The sequence below is a fragment of the Periplaneta americana genome, chromosome 10 (assembly GCF_040183065.1).
Source record: "Periplaneta americana isolate PAMFEO1 chromosome 10, P.americana_PAMFEO1_priV1, whole genome shotgun sequence".
In the NCBI taxonomy this organism is placed as follows: domain Eukaryota; kingdom Metazoa; phylum Arthropoda; class Insecta; order Blattodea; family Blattidae; genus Periplaneta; species Periplaneta americana.
The window spans coordinates 133,104,783-133,118,646 of record NC_091126.1 but is presented as its reverse complement, the minus strand read 5'-3'; the positions used below and the strand labels follow the sequence as shown (position 1 = coordinate 133,118,646).

The 13,864-nt window shown below is 36.2% G+C and overlaps 1 long non-coding RNA gene across 2 annotated transcripts in view; it reads right to left on the bottom strand.

The window, feature by feature from the left end:
- Positions 1 to 1,712: 1,712 nt before the first annotated feature.
- Positions 1,713 to 13,864, bottom strand: part of LOC138708038 (uncharacterized) — a 47,863-nt gene continuing 35,711 nt past the window's right edge. For both annotated transcript variants that reach the window (XR_011334554.1, XR_011334553.1), the window contains one exon: positions 1,713 to 11,585. This is a non-coding gene — a long non-coding RNA (uncharacterized lncRNA). The remainder of the gene's footprint in view (positions 11,586 to 13,864) is intronic.

The following is a 13,864-nucleotide window of genomic DNA, read 5'->3' as shown; positions in this document are numbered from 1 at the left end:
GTCCATTACCTGATAAGAAAGCTTTCTCCAAGGAAATCAGGGGCAAGTTTCAGCATATTATTGAACACAACAATGGTATTATTTTTGTGAGATGGATAGATAATTCTATTGTTACAATTGCATCAAACAGCACTGGACTTGCCCCAATTGGAAATGTGAAGAGGTACTCACTGAAAGACAAGAAGAATATTATGGTATCTCGTCCAGACTGTATTGCAAAATACAATTCCAATATGGGAGGAACAGATATCATGGACCAAGGGATTGTGCAATACCATATCAGTATTCGATCCAAAAATTGGTATTGGCCCATTGTCACTTGCTGTTAGATATGGCCGTAATGAACTCATGGTTTCTCTACAAGAAAATCCACAAGGGAACATCGCAGCTTGACTTCCGAAGAGAAATTGTCCAAGTGTATCTAACACGCTATGGTGTTCACAGAAATCCCCTGGAAGAGCACATCCTTCCCGACAAAATTTATCAGATTTGAGATTTGATGGACTTCATCATTTTGTTGCTCACTGCAATAGAAGAAGATGTGCTGGAGAAGGATGCAAATCTTTTGGCCGGACAATGTGTCAGAAATGTAATGTAGTCTTGTGTGTGACATGTTTTACAAAATATCATACACCATGAACTGAATGAAGAGCTTCAGGCCTCATTATTGTAGCATAGGCCATCTTTGTATTTTTGTGTAAACACAGTACTGTAAGCGCCCAGTGATACCATATGGTATCAGCTAATATCTAATAGATTATATATATATTTTTTTTCAGAAATGTGGAATTTCCTTAATTCTTACACCCTTAACACAATAATTTCATAAAAAAAAATTGAATAACTTTTTTTCTGGGCGCTAACGGGTTAATATATTCGTAATATGCTATAACCATTGAAATATATTCAAATAACAATACAATAAACGTTGAGAAAATTACTAATCCCCTTCCTAAGCAACAGCTTCCAAAATAAATAAGAAGGTTTAGATCTGGCTGTGTGTTAACAGAAAATCTTACACTGACACAATACCAAAGCTGCAATCTGAATAATGGTTCTAGTCAATTCAAGGTTTTTTAAGTCTCAACTTTAGCTTCTGAAGTGAAACTTCAAGTAATTCCTAAGTTACTCTTAAGTCTATACTTCAAACTTTGCAGTAATTATGTTAGTAATTACAAGTACAGGAATTACTTTGACAGGAGAACTGGTGTTTAAAGTTACCCACCTAACTTCTTCGGCGGCCGGGTAGCTCAGTTGGTAGAGCAGCTGGCTACGGACTGGAAAGTCCGGGGTTCGATCCCACATGGTGGCAGGATTTTTTCTCGTTGCCAAACTTCCAGAAGGCCCCGAGGTTCACTCAGCCTCCTATAAAATTGAGTACCGGGTCTTTCCCGGGGTTAAAAGGCGGCAGAGCGTGGTGCCGACCACACCACCTCATTCTAGTGCCGAGGTCATGGAAAGCATGGGGCTCTACCTCCATGCCCCCCCAAGTGCCTTCATGGCATGTTATGGGGATACCTTTACCCTTTTAACTAACTTCTTCAGAAGTTCTGTGTATTCCTGTTCTATGTCAGCTGTCTCAGGAAAGAGAATGTCTCTACATTAAAAATGTTGTATTTTTATGCTAATTTCGAAGGACAATTTGCACTCAAAATTCGACTTTCTATTGGATGCTGTCATCGTAGATGCCTGGAGTTAAGATATAAAGTAACTTACAACTGACTAATACAAATTTATTTCATAGTTCGTGACACTAACAAGACACGTATAAACATATTAGATAATTCAAAAGAACAGAAAAACACAGGATGATTTTGTGGGAAGCCATATCTCAGTATCCTGGATACTGTGGTATGCACGTAACATTGCTCAAAGCACAGGTTAAAGATAGTATAATTATAAAAAATAAAAATCGTAACTTCAAACAGAAATACATTTTTTGTTGGTACCGGTATTTTAAACTATACCAAATATCTATGCTAACTGATTATATTGTGTTGACCATATGTAGGAAATCCAATTATTCTATTTATTTTGGCTAACAGCATAGTAGCCTTCACATTGATCATCAAATCAAGTGTACGAACACTTGGGAAGGTGAAATTACTCCTATGCTGGTCAGGTCAGAGCACAACATTGCTCTTGCCTTTAAAAATATTTGGTACATTTCATAAAACAAACATTTTACAATACATCATAAATGATTACGTGAAAATTAAGTACATATTATTAATTATATAAATATTAGTTTCTGGTGTACCACTATCAAGCAATAGAATTTTGCGTCCTCAGCAGAGATATGAGTTAGCTAATTTATCGCACTCGACTTCCTGCATATATATACTACCAAGAACTAGTTACAATTTCGGTGTCTTGAAGTTTCTTGCTTTACAACCTTCGACATGTTGACACAGAGAAAGTGTCTGATTAAAGTTTTTAGTGCTGCAGGAACAATGGGCTGAGTCCTTGCATATTTTCTGATGACTTTTAGAGAATGGATTTTTCTTCTTCTTCCTCTGCAAGTTGTTCTGTAGGTTCAGAGAGTTCCAGTGTTGTAGCCTCTGATTTTATAAGGCAACGAATTCATGGCGTCAGCTGGGTTTCAGAATCTTCTAATAGCGATGACACAAGTTCTGTGAAGTCCATAATTTTTTCATAAATATGAAAATTAACGAGCCCTGATGTAATTACAGCAGCAATTATAATTATAAGTATAAGCTGATTTCCTGGATCAGTAGGTCTAGTCCTGAGTTCAGAGGCAAGACTTGTTACATCAAATCTTCATCGAACTTGAACAGCTTCACTTTTTGCTATTACCTTGTTAAGTGATTGCTTCATCAGAAGATTTTTTTTTTATTTTAGTTGGTTACTTAACGACGCTGTATCAACTACTAGGTTATTTAGCGTCGATGAGATTGGTGATAGCAAAATGAAATTTGGCGAGATGAACCCGATTCGCCATAAATTACCTTCCATTCACATTACAGTTGGGGAAAACCTAGGAAAAAACCCAACCAAGTAATCAGCCCAAGCGGGGATCGAACCCGTGCCCGAACGCAACTTCAGACCGGCAGGCAAGTGTCTTAACCGACTGAACCATGCCGGTGGCTTCATCAGAAGATTCTGTTCTTCCTTATAATATACATAATAAAAATATTTAATTTTTGGAAGGAAAATATTAAGATTTCTCCATAATTTTAGTTCTGTGCATCCCATAAAATGTGGAAACAGTTTGAATGAATCAGAATAAATGTAACAATTAGAACTATTACTTATAAGACTAGTGTTCTCCAATCTGTGATTCATAACCTCATTCCCTGTAGGTTCATCTTCGAAACAAGAAGTGTAGCACTTAAGAGTGACATTGGTTAGCTTGTATAAGCTAAACCCAAAACTGGGTATCAGGTGAGCTAATCCAAGTAGCTAAGAATGGAGAGTACAAAATTAATCTATTACATTGTTCCATAACAATTTTTGTTTTACCCAAAAAGAGTGCTATAACACAATTTGGTTATTCTTGCCTATACAGTGTTCTGTTCGCATTTCAGGAGAAGATCCGAGAAAGGAATGCGAGTTTTTCCCTCACTCTTATAACCAATCCCCGATACAGAACTGGTCGGCCAATGACTGAGCCTTGTTTGTACCAGCTGTCTATTGACAGAGCCTTGTTTGTTCGAGCCAGCCAATGACACCACCCTCATCTACCTCCTCCTTCAGAGATGCTAACTTACTCGTACTAGCTTATCCTCTCCTCTTACTCTTCAAGGACCATACTCCCCTCGCAGAGATCCCCTCATGAAATGTGAATAGTATAATCTTATTGATAAATCGTGAAATAACTTTCAGTACACTTGTTCAATATTTCATCATATGATATTGTGCAAAACTGTCTGTCCTCATATACTGCCAGATATAGTTCATCTATGTCAACCATCATGTGCTTCTCCAGGAAGGTATGGAAAATTAGTAAAGGATGGACACGACATAACTCAAAATAATGATTTACAGCTTTCAAAGGTATTTATACAAATAGTCTAATATCGGTACTATTAAAAGTAGTAGTTGCATGGACAGTGACTATATCATAATACACAACATTGCTGCACATCCCATTTAAACAAATTTTTCAGGCAAAAGAAAAAGCATTATCATTTTAATTCCCTTGATTTTCAAAGCTACTTTGGTTATAATTTCAATCATTACAGAAAAATGATCAAATTATACCAAAAGTAACTTTGAAAATTACGGGAATTAAAAGTGATAATGTTTTTATCTTTCTCCTGAAAAATCTGTTTAAATGCATATAGTGGATTTTGGAGGCACAGCGATGACATGCATACCCTCAAATGTTGAGGTTGTTATCACTGACATACCAAAATCAATTTCAACGAGACCTGTTGCAAAATTTGAGAGAGATCATGTGACCTAATTAATGAAGTAGACAATTTGCCTTAAGATGTCACATATATGTTGTAAGAGTGTGCAAAAGACAAAATTTTTATTCTGAAACAGCTAGTTCCATTTCTCTAATTAGTGAACTATATACAGTTTGTTTTTTCAGAAGAAATGAATATCATTCATGTAGGTTTGGACTTTATTTATACTTATTGCAAAGTCAGAACCTGAATCTCTCAAAGTTTTAGTCAGTTGTATAGTGTTCTGTGCATTTAAATTACGTGTTTCATCCAAATTCTTGTTCCATGATGACTGATGTTCCTCAACGTGCAACATTTTTTAAAATCCTTGCAGTTGATCAGTAACTAAATTAATATCGCGGACATCCCTTGAATCCACAATTCCAAATAAATGTTCTAAAATATAACCTCCTACATCAACAAGTCCACGTTTGGTTCGATTTTGACATTAATAACAATATATGATACATACCAGATGAAATTTTCATCATATTCTGGCAAGATATTTAAAGTATCTTTTAAATCATCAGCTAATTTATTCAGTAAAATTTTAATTCTATCATTCCAAAAATTTGTTAATCCTCCAATAATAATTCTGCTATGTTTTCTCTGGGTTCAGCAAGCACTCCTCTTATGTGATGAATCACACATGCAAGCGCGCGCGCGCGCACGCACGCACGCGCACACACACACACACTCTTCTTCCAGATCAGTATTGACTACTATGGTCGTGGTAGAAATGAGAAACTTTGGCGCTAGGTGCTTTCTCCCCTCAAGCACTTAAAAAAAAAAAAACACACACACGCACGCACGCACGCGCACACACACACACACACACACACACACACTCTCTCTCTCTCTCTTTCTCTCTCTTCTTCCAGATCAGTATTGACTACTATGGTCAAACTTTCACCTGTCAATAGAATGTCATGATCTTTGAGAAAGACAGTGTCGTTTAATTTCAGACCATCCACCAGAATTCCTGGGTTTTCTGATATTGTATACACTATGCATACAGTAAAAACTGTAAGAAATAAACAACAGTTGAGTCCTACTCGAGTATTTTAATATTACTCTTAAAGTTTATAGGGGCCTAAACATCTTTTCTACAACAATATTATTGTGTGAAACCAGGGCTAAGTAATTATAAATTTAAATAGGTTTCACCAAACACATAATGGGAATAAATATATTTACATAAATTTCAAAAGGTATAATTTTGCTCAATGCTACATGTGACTTCAAATATGCTCTAGTTTCCTTTGTTTCTTTATTTAATTGTCAATATCTACAGCATATGGGTATCTAGTTGCTTGAGCATTTTCTGTACTATTATTATCATTATTATTTATGCTAGACTCGCTAGATCTTTGAATTCCTCATTAGACTCTTGATTAGGGTTGTTATTTTGGCTCCCACAATAACATCAAAGGTCGGTCATTTCGGCTCCCACTTCAACACTGGAGACTGGTTGTATTGGCTCCTGCTTTGCATTTAACAGGCTTAGGACTAAAATATTGGCATGGTTAAAAATTTTGTTAACATAAGAACATTTCGTCTAAGTAACAAACATAATGTTAACATAAAATACTTTTCGTCCATGTTATAAACATTGACTTGTAAATTTGTAGCTCACTTTTTGCATATACTGCAGTCTGCTGATCTTCCTTTGTTGGAAGTCATTTATGGCTGCCTCAATAATTGTATCAACTGTGTTTCGCTTCTTTAATTTTCTTTTGTCGTTATTGCTTCGAAGCTTTTATGTACGTGTCTTCTTGAATTTCCTTCAATATTTCCATGAAATGATATATATTAGCATGGGCATCATTAAATTCCTGGTTGAATTTCGCATGAAACGATTCACAGCAGTTTGTAGTCCAGTCTCCTGTATTACCAAAATTAGCCCACATTTCAGGAGGGAAGTAAGATTCATAACACACAACACAAGAGCCATTCAGGGAAGAATACTGCTCCACAACCGGGAGCCGAAGTGACTGTTCAAAAGAAGAATACCACTATACACCTGGAGCTGATACGACCGTTCAGGTACAAACAACTTTTCAGACCAGGGAGCCAATATGACCATGAACTGTAGCAACGGGAGCCGATACGACTACCCCCATCTGAAAATATACAAAAACGTACTGGAGTATTTCAACTATCCTGCTTGGTATAAGGAAGGTGCTGAAAAGCTTGGGACTGTGAGTGTTAATATCGTGGCACCAGTATAGACAACAAATTCCCAGATTTTACCGTCAACATCTAAGGTAGGCTAGAGACCTTGTTCAATGCAGAAGACACTACCATAGCTGCATATTACTAGTTTTCTGTTCTTATACCAGGTGTTTTCTTCACAGACCGGTCCTGTTTGGGTATTGTTTAGAATGCCCCTCCTGTCCTCTTTTTCAATTCTGTTGGATGTACCCAAATAGCTCACATTCATAGCATTGGATGCTCAGTCAGGTACTTTCTGCATGTCCCTCATCTAACTCTTGCCCCTTTGGTCAGCTACTTCCAAAATTATTGCTGTTATAATTACCGAAACTGCCTCTGAAGTAACTTCTCCACGACAGGTAACCTCTTCCATGGATCACATCAAAATTGTGGGTGCTCCATTTATTTTCATTGTTATTTCTATTAATTGTTTGGCTTTTTACAGTAAAAAATATGTCTATCTTTCAAGTTTTTAGGAGTAGTAATCCCTTCATTCTTTCCTGCATTGTAACACTAGTGTAGTTGGCATCCTGAGCCAAACTTTCCTTTCTGGAGTTCCCTTAAGGATATGAATGAATGCTGCTACTACTCGTCCATTAGCTTCCTTCTTTACAACATCTCGTTCTGATACAAGTGCATCAGGATCAATAGTTTTGATACTGTCATCTGACTCTATCGCAAAATTCCTCTGGGCTCTCATGTTTTTCTTGTACCACATTATGGAACCATGGATAATGGAATACCTTAGTCTTCTTAAAAACTCTAAATGTAATTTCTAAGATTTGCAAACTAGAAGTGGTATCAAAATAAATACGAAATGTTCCTCGCAATTTCAAAATACCTATCTGTAATATGTCTGCTTCTGAAAGTCTTCCCATTAACCCCACTGTCTTCATCTGGTCGAAAAAGCAGTAACAGAAATACTATGAGTCACCCTTCCATGTGTCTACCAATTTGCAATGCTTAAATCTTTCAGAACTACACAGGTGGACACTATTAAGCTCCTGGAGCAAGACTATTGTCCGAAATTTTGAATTTGGTTCCAATCTTATTTCAGTTTCCTTTTGTTTGTTTTAAGGTGCATACACACGAACAATGAACGAATGATGAAGCATAACATCGTTGTTTGTTTGCTGTTCAGAGCAATGTACAAATCATCAGCACTGCTGATTATCTGCAGTAATGGCAGATGGATATAATTATAGCAGTGTAACCATTGTTATTATTATAGACAGTTTAACAAAAAAAAAGTTATAAAAACAAAAGGCGATGGTGGTAGACACCACTCTACAAAAGTTGCAATCGATAGAGGTACTGACTTGCTTCATGATTTATGTCAAATTGAATCGGGACATTTTCACAATTTTTGTCGCATTTCAGAAACAGACTTCGAAATATTACCATGCAAAATAGTGCCATAAAATTTTCTGATCCCTATATACATCAATAAGTCTGATACCAGCTTCTTCAGTCCACTCCAGTTTCGACATCCTGTTGCTGAAATTAAACTAACCGCTGCATTCTGCTACAAACTACAAACAGTGGCAAATCCGATCCACAACGAACACCAACTTCCTTTGATGTACTGACAAGCGATGGATCACTACCGAAGGCAAACCAAACTATCGGTTTGCCCTTGCTGTGTCGTCCACATGTTCCGATTTCAATCAGCGAATACATTTGTTTGTAGTTTGTTTGCTACGTGTGTACACACCTTTATAGTTTAGCAGCTCTGGAGTATGAGCTAGTTAACAATAGTTTCACCAAAAGTTCAAACCTTCTGATTCCTAGCAGCTACAATTAATCCTGCACGGGTCATTATATGTGTTCAAAAGTCCTGAGTGCACATAGAGATTTCTGTACCCGTGGTAGTAGCTTTAAACAGACTAATATGTACGGAGATTTCAGCTGTGCATGGAGACCCATGCTCCTACTCATATGTTGCTGCTCATCCAATATTGTGGAACATAATCTGTCCACTCTATCTCAAGTAGTGGATAGACGTAATCAGATTAAAAGCCTAACATCAAAAATGAATTCGAAACCTTCAGAATGTTCGTAAATATATATCTTCTGTGCATGTATAGTTTGAGACAAGCCTTGATGGCCTTATTTCCTGAATATGGCAAAGAAGTCTCCCCCTTCCAGCCATTTACTTAAAGGGACTAACCCTCACACCAACAAAGGAACAGTAGCAACCAAACCCTCATTAAGAAAAAAATGAGGTGTTGACAAGGATCTAACATTCTAACCAAAAGACAAATTTCTCAGTTTCTATCGGTCTGGTCAGTGTATGTATCTGCAGTGCAGTGATCGAATGAAACACGTTCTTTCGTTTTTAGGCCGTAGATCAGTGGTGCGGAAGTTTGCTAGGCAAGAAATGAAGAGCAAAATTAAAATCCTGACCCTTTGTCTGAAAGAATTCCTACAAAAGGTTTAAATCCTGGTCCTTCATCTAAGATGACCCACATAAAGAAAGAGGACCTTGTTACTGGAAGAGAGCGAAATTGCGAACACAGACTGTGAAGATGATGTAAAAAGCTAAACATTTTCTGTGTTCCGTAGTTGATAAACTGGATGTGTTAATAAATAGCAATTTAAAATAATTAACTGTGGATGCAACAGGTGTAGTAATTACCACGGTAAAGAGAATTTCATCCATCAATCTCAACATATATCAGACTCCAACTAAAGAACACAAGAAGAAGAGTCACTTCTCTTCTGAACTAAGTGACGACTTTTCTTGTGACCTATTGTGCAGAACAATCTATGAGTGTAATTGAAACAGTGTGATAGTAAATGGTCTCGAGGGTACACAACCTGCTGATGGCTGTGTACTACTTAAAAACTCGGGAAATTCCATCTAATCCTACAAAGTCCTACACATGCATGTCCTCGTCATGATCCCTGGAAAATACTAAGTCATGTGAGAGCGCAAAGTGGGTTCTTGACGCTATAATTAAGACCCATCAGCTAAGAAAGAAAACCCCGACAGAAAATGATCATCCTCTCAGGATTGCTGGGTGTTGGGCATAGGGTTGGCTACTCTCTCCTGTAAAAAACCCATTGCTAGGAAACCAAAAGAATCAGAAACCAAATTTGAGGGAAGAAGAGGTGTGGTGTGGGACAGCCGAATCTGCGATGGATAGATGGGTGGATGGATGGATAGAGTTTTGGAAGACTTGAGAAGGTTAAGTATCAAAGGATGGTGGCTGGTTGTCAGAGACAGAGAAGCCTAGAAGAGGATTCTAAGGGAAGCTGAGGCTCATAATAGATTGTTGTGCTGCTGAAAATGATTAATCAAAACCGTGTATCATCTATTTCAGAGAACTTGATACAAGTCATGCGGGAAAACACTGAGCTATGTTTCCATTCTTTTTCATAAACGCTTTTTTTTTAAGTTTAATGATTCTATTTTCTTATTTTTTTATCTAATAAATATTAAGTTCTAAATACCATGGTCGCAACAATCGAAGGGTTCATAACGTATTAATAACATATTTAGCAAAAGACTCGGCATATGTTAAAGGTGCTTTCAGGCAGGGGGATGGAATAATTTTTTTATACAAACTTTCAAACTGTGTTAGGTACTGGGAGTAGGATCTATGTACAAGAGGATGATTATCCGTCAGATGGCTCAAATGAGGCTTGGATCACACAGTTACAATGAAAACATTCACAATTTATTAAACTGTACTTATCTTTTTCTCTGTTACCCTGCTAATTCATTTTTCATGTTTCTATTTTTTGCTATAAATGATTTATGTTTGTTTATTTATTTTTTAATCTTTATATGTGCTTTCGCCTTTTTACCTGTAATAAATTTTAATTCCTAAATAACATGGTCATAACAATCAAACAGTGCACGTCTTATAATGTATTTAGCAAAAGATGCGGCAACCCTGTAAAATCTGATATTTTGCAAATATTAAAGCTGATTTCATGCAGGGGGATGGGGAGAGGACGTTAAGGCTTGTTCCCAAGTATACTCTGAATTGCTTACTGAGTCTGTTTGCAAAAGTTATATCTAATCGCAATCCTGCTTGCAATCACACAAATTCAGTAGACCTTTTGTGTTCTTGAATTAACATTGTTTCAATTGTAGTATAGTATCAAAAAACTCTTTCAACAAGACATGAGTAATTACTTGAGTCTAGTGATGGTAATGGATGAGAAATTACTATCAAATGAAACAACAAATTGGTAAATTCTTTGATCCTGTAAAATAATCTATAGGCAGGACAAAAGAAGGCCATAGGTACACATACACTACCATCAGTTTAACTAAAAAAAATTCAAAAATAAAAACACAAACTAAAAATTATTAAATTATATAAGAAAAATGCACACATCACAAAAAATATATTATAAAACACAAGAGCTACCCATTTTGAAAATCTTGCAACATTCCCATCACCTATCATGCCCAGGCAATGGACAAAGGTTGAGAGGTAGGGTCCTGAGAAAGTTCAGGTAACTCACCTATCAAACTTCAATGTCAAGCAAGTTGGTAGGCCAGCAATTATTCACTGCAGTAAGAATGATTGTACTAACCAACTAAAAATAATATTAATATATTCATAGTAAGCAATAAACAATAAAACTTATTCAAATAACAATATAATGAATTTCGAGAAAATTACTAATTGCCTTCTTAAGCTAGTTTCCAAAATATAAGTAATAAGCTTTAGATCTGGCTGTGTATTAACAGACAATCTTACACTTACATATTATCAAAGCAGAAATCTGCATAATGGTTCTAGTCAATCCAAGATTTTCTAAATTACAACTTCAGCTTCTGAAGTGATACTTCAAAAGTTACTTTTAAGTTAATATACTTCAAACTTTGAAGTACAAAAATTACTTGGACAGGAGAACAACAGGTGTCTATAGCTACCAGCCTAACTCCTAACTTTTTAAGTAGTTCCGTGCATTCCTCTTCTATGTCAGCTGTATCTGGAAAGAGAATGATTCTATGTTAAAAATGTGGTATTTTTATACTAATTTTAAAGGACAATTTGCACTCAAAATGCGATTTTCTATTGGATGGTGTCATGGTAGATGCTTGGACTTATGATAGGAAGTAGCTTACAATTGGCTAATACACATGAGTACCTCCATGGAAAAAAGGTTGAATGTAACAAGTTTTCCAAGTGTTACATCCACCCTTATTCTACAGAGGTATTCAAATATATTTCATAGATCATGAGTGACACTAGCAATACACCTTAAACATATTAGGTAATTCCGAAGAACAGAAAAGCAGGACGAGTTGGTGGGATGTCACATCCCAGTATCTGGATACTGTGCTGTACACGTAGTATTTATTGCTCAGACCACAGATTAAATTTGGTAAAATTGAAGACCTCTCCGGAAAAGGATGTAACATCAAATTATTGAAATATGAGACTTAGGTTGAAAAAGTAATTTTGAAACATTCATTTTTAACAATAAATTAATGCATTCAATAGCTAAATAAACTTGCATCCTTGATTAGTCAAATGGTTCTGCTACTAAACATACGCCTAATAAAATTTGCCACTGAATTTATTTTTTTCTTTCTCCTGAAATGAGGAGTGTTGTTTCAAAACGTGTTAAATCCCCCCTCCATCGAAATTTAGTTTGATGCGATTTCGCACTTATAAGCATGTCTTCGATCATATATCATAACAAAATTGGAGCATTTCGCATTATATTCTGTGTTTTTTGTATGCGCTTTCTGATGCGTCGGATGAAATCGTGTTATGTTCGCGAAACTGATCGGTTCAAATCGTCTTAAATTCCCAACTGTTTTCCTTTCGCTGGTTTACCTGAATGAAATGCCGCATTTTTTTCCTAAGTTGTCACCGATGTTGTCGATGTAATGAATAACGGTTGCTTACTACTTTTGTGCAAAATGGATGGTTATGCAATAGTTGGAGAAAGATCAAAGAGGATCAGGAATAGGCTGAGAACAAAAACAAAAAGGAATCGCGAAATGGAAGCAAGTTAAGTACATCAGCTGTGTTACTACAATAAACTGAATTATATAAGAGATAATATTATATTCTAAACTACATGCATTTCCATATACACACAATGGGGAAAACTGGACCTTTCTACAACTAATGGTATCCAATTCACCATGCATCATTCTCACAAAGTTCCCAACATTCTATACATGGAACGAGACTCAGTCTGGAAGAGGGGCAAATGAAGTGACATCAGGAGGAATGTCATTTCTCGAAGCACTCAGTTTTGAGCAGGATGTTACTTGCATAAGATGCATAAGACTTTTCTTGACAGTTGCAGCAGGCAGAACAAGAACATGCACATAGTACACGTCCTTCCTTTTTGGCTCCAAAGCAAGGCAACCCCACACATTTCCGTAGTTGTAATGCATTTTCCAGTGCGGGGCCATTCATTTTTACCTCCTGACAGACTTTTCAGAGTCGTAGAGAAAACGTTGTGCAAGAAAGCCGAGATAATATTACCCCTCTTGAATATAGGGTTTTTTAATGAAACAGTGGGTTCCCTTAAAACTCTAGGAGGAAATTGAACAATTCGAGATTACAAATCTCTAGCTTCACAGTACAAAAAGATTGACAGAATCAAGGATATGAAAAGAGTTACGTTGAAAAGGATCTATAAAAATGGAAAATTAGAGGTTACTTTGAAAATTGAACCCACATTTAGATATGATGATCCTTTTAAAGTAGGCACTCGTATTATAAAACGAGGAGTAAGAAGAAAAACAGAACCACAAATCTTACTATACTAAGAAGAACGATGTGGATCCTTTGCTGAAAGTGAGATTTGGAGATAGTTGGGAAGAACTGGATGACGTGGGGTTCTATGTTTCTGCCTCAGCAATGATACACGATCTTCTACTGAAAATAACGAACATGGTGAACATCTTCATGAAGAATCAGGTTTTGAAAGACTCTGAAAGACTGTATTTTCATAATTATATTACTTATGTGTATTCATTTTAGGCTAAAGGGTACAAAAAAAAACAATGTACCTTCAGTTTTCTTAGTGCCCTAGTATAATTTATGATAGGCCTATTTCATTGATAATAAATACGGAACACACAATTTTAATCTCAAATAACCATTTCTGTTACTTTATAATAAATAATAAACGAATATCTGTGTGAAGAAGATAAATAAATGAAAGAGCATTGTGTAAGAAACAAGAGGTGTTGGATCAAAACGTATTAAATTCATTGTGTCGGTTCAAAACATAATAAGTAA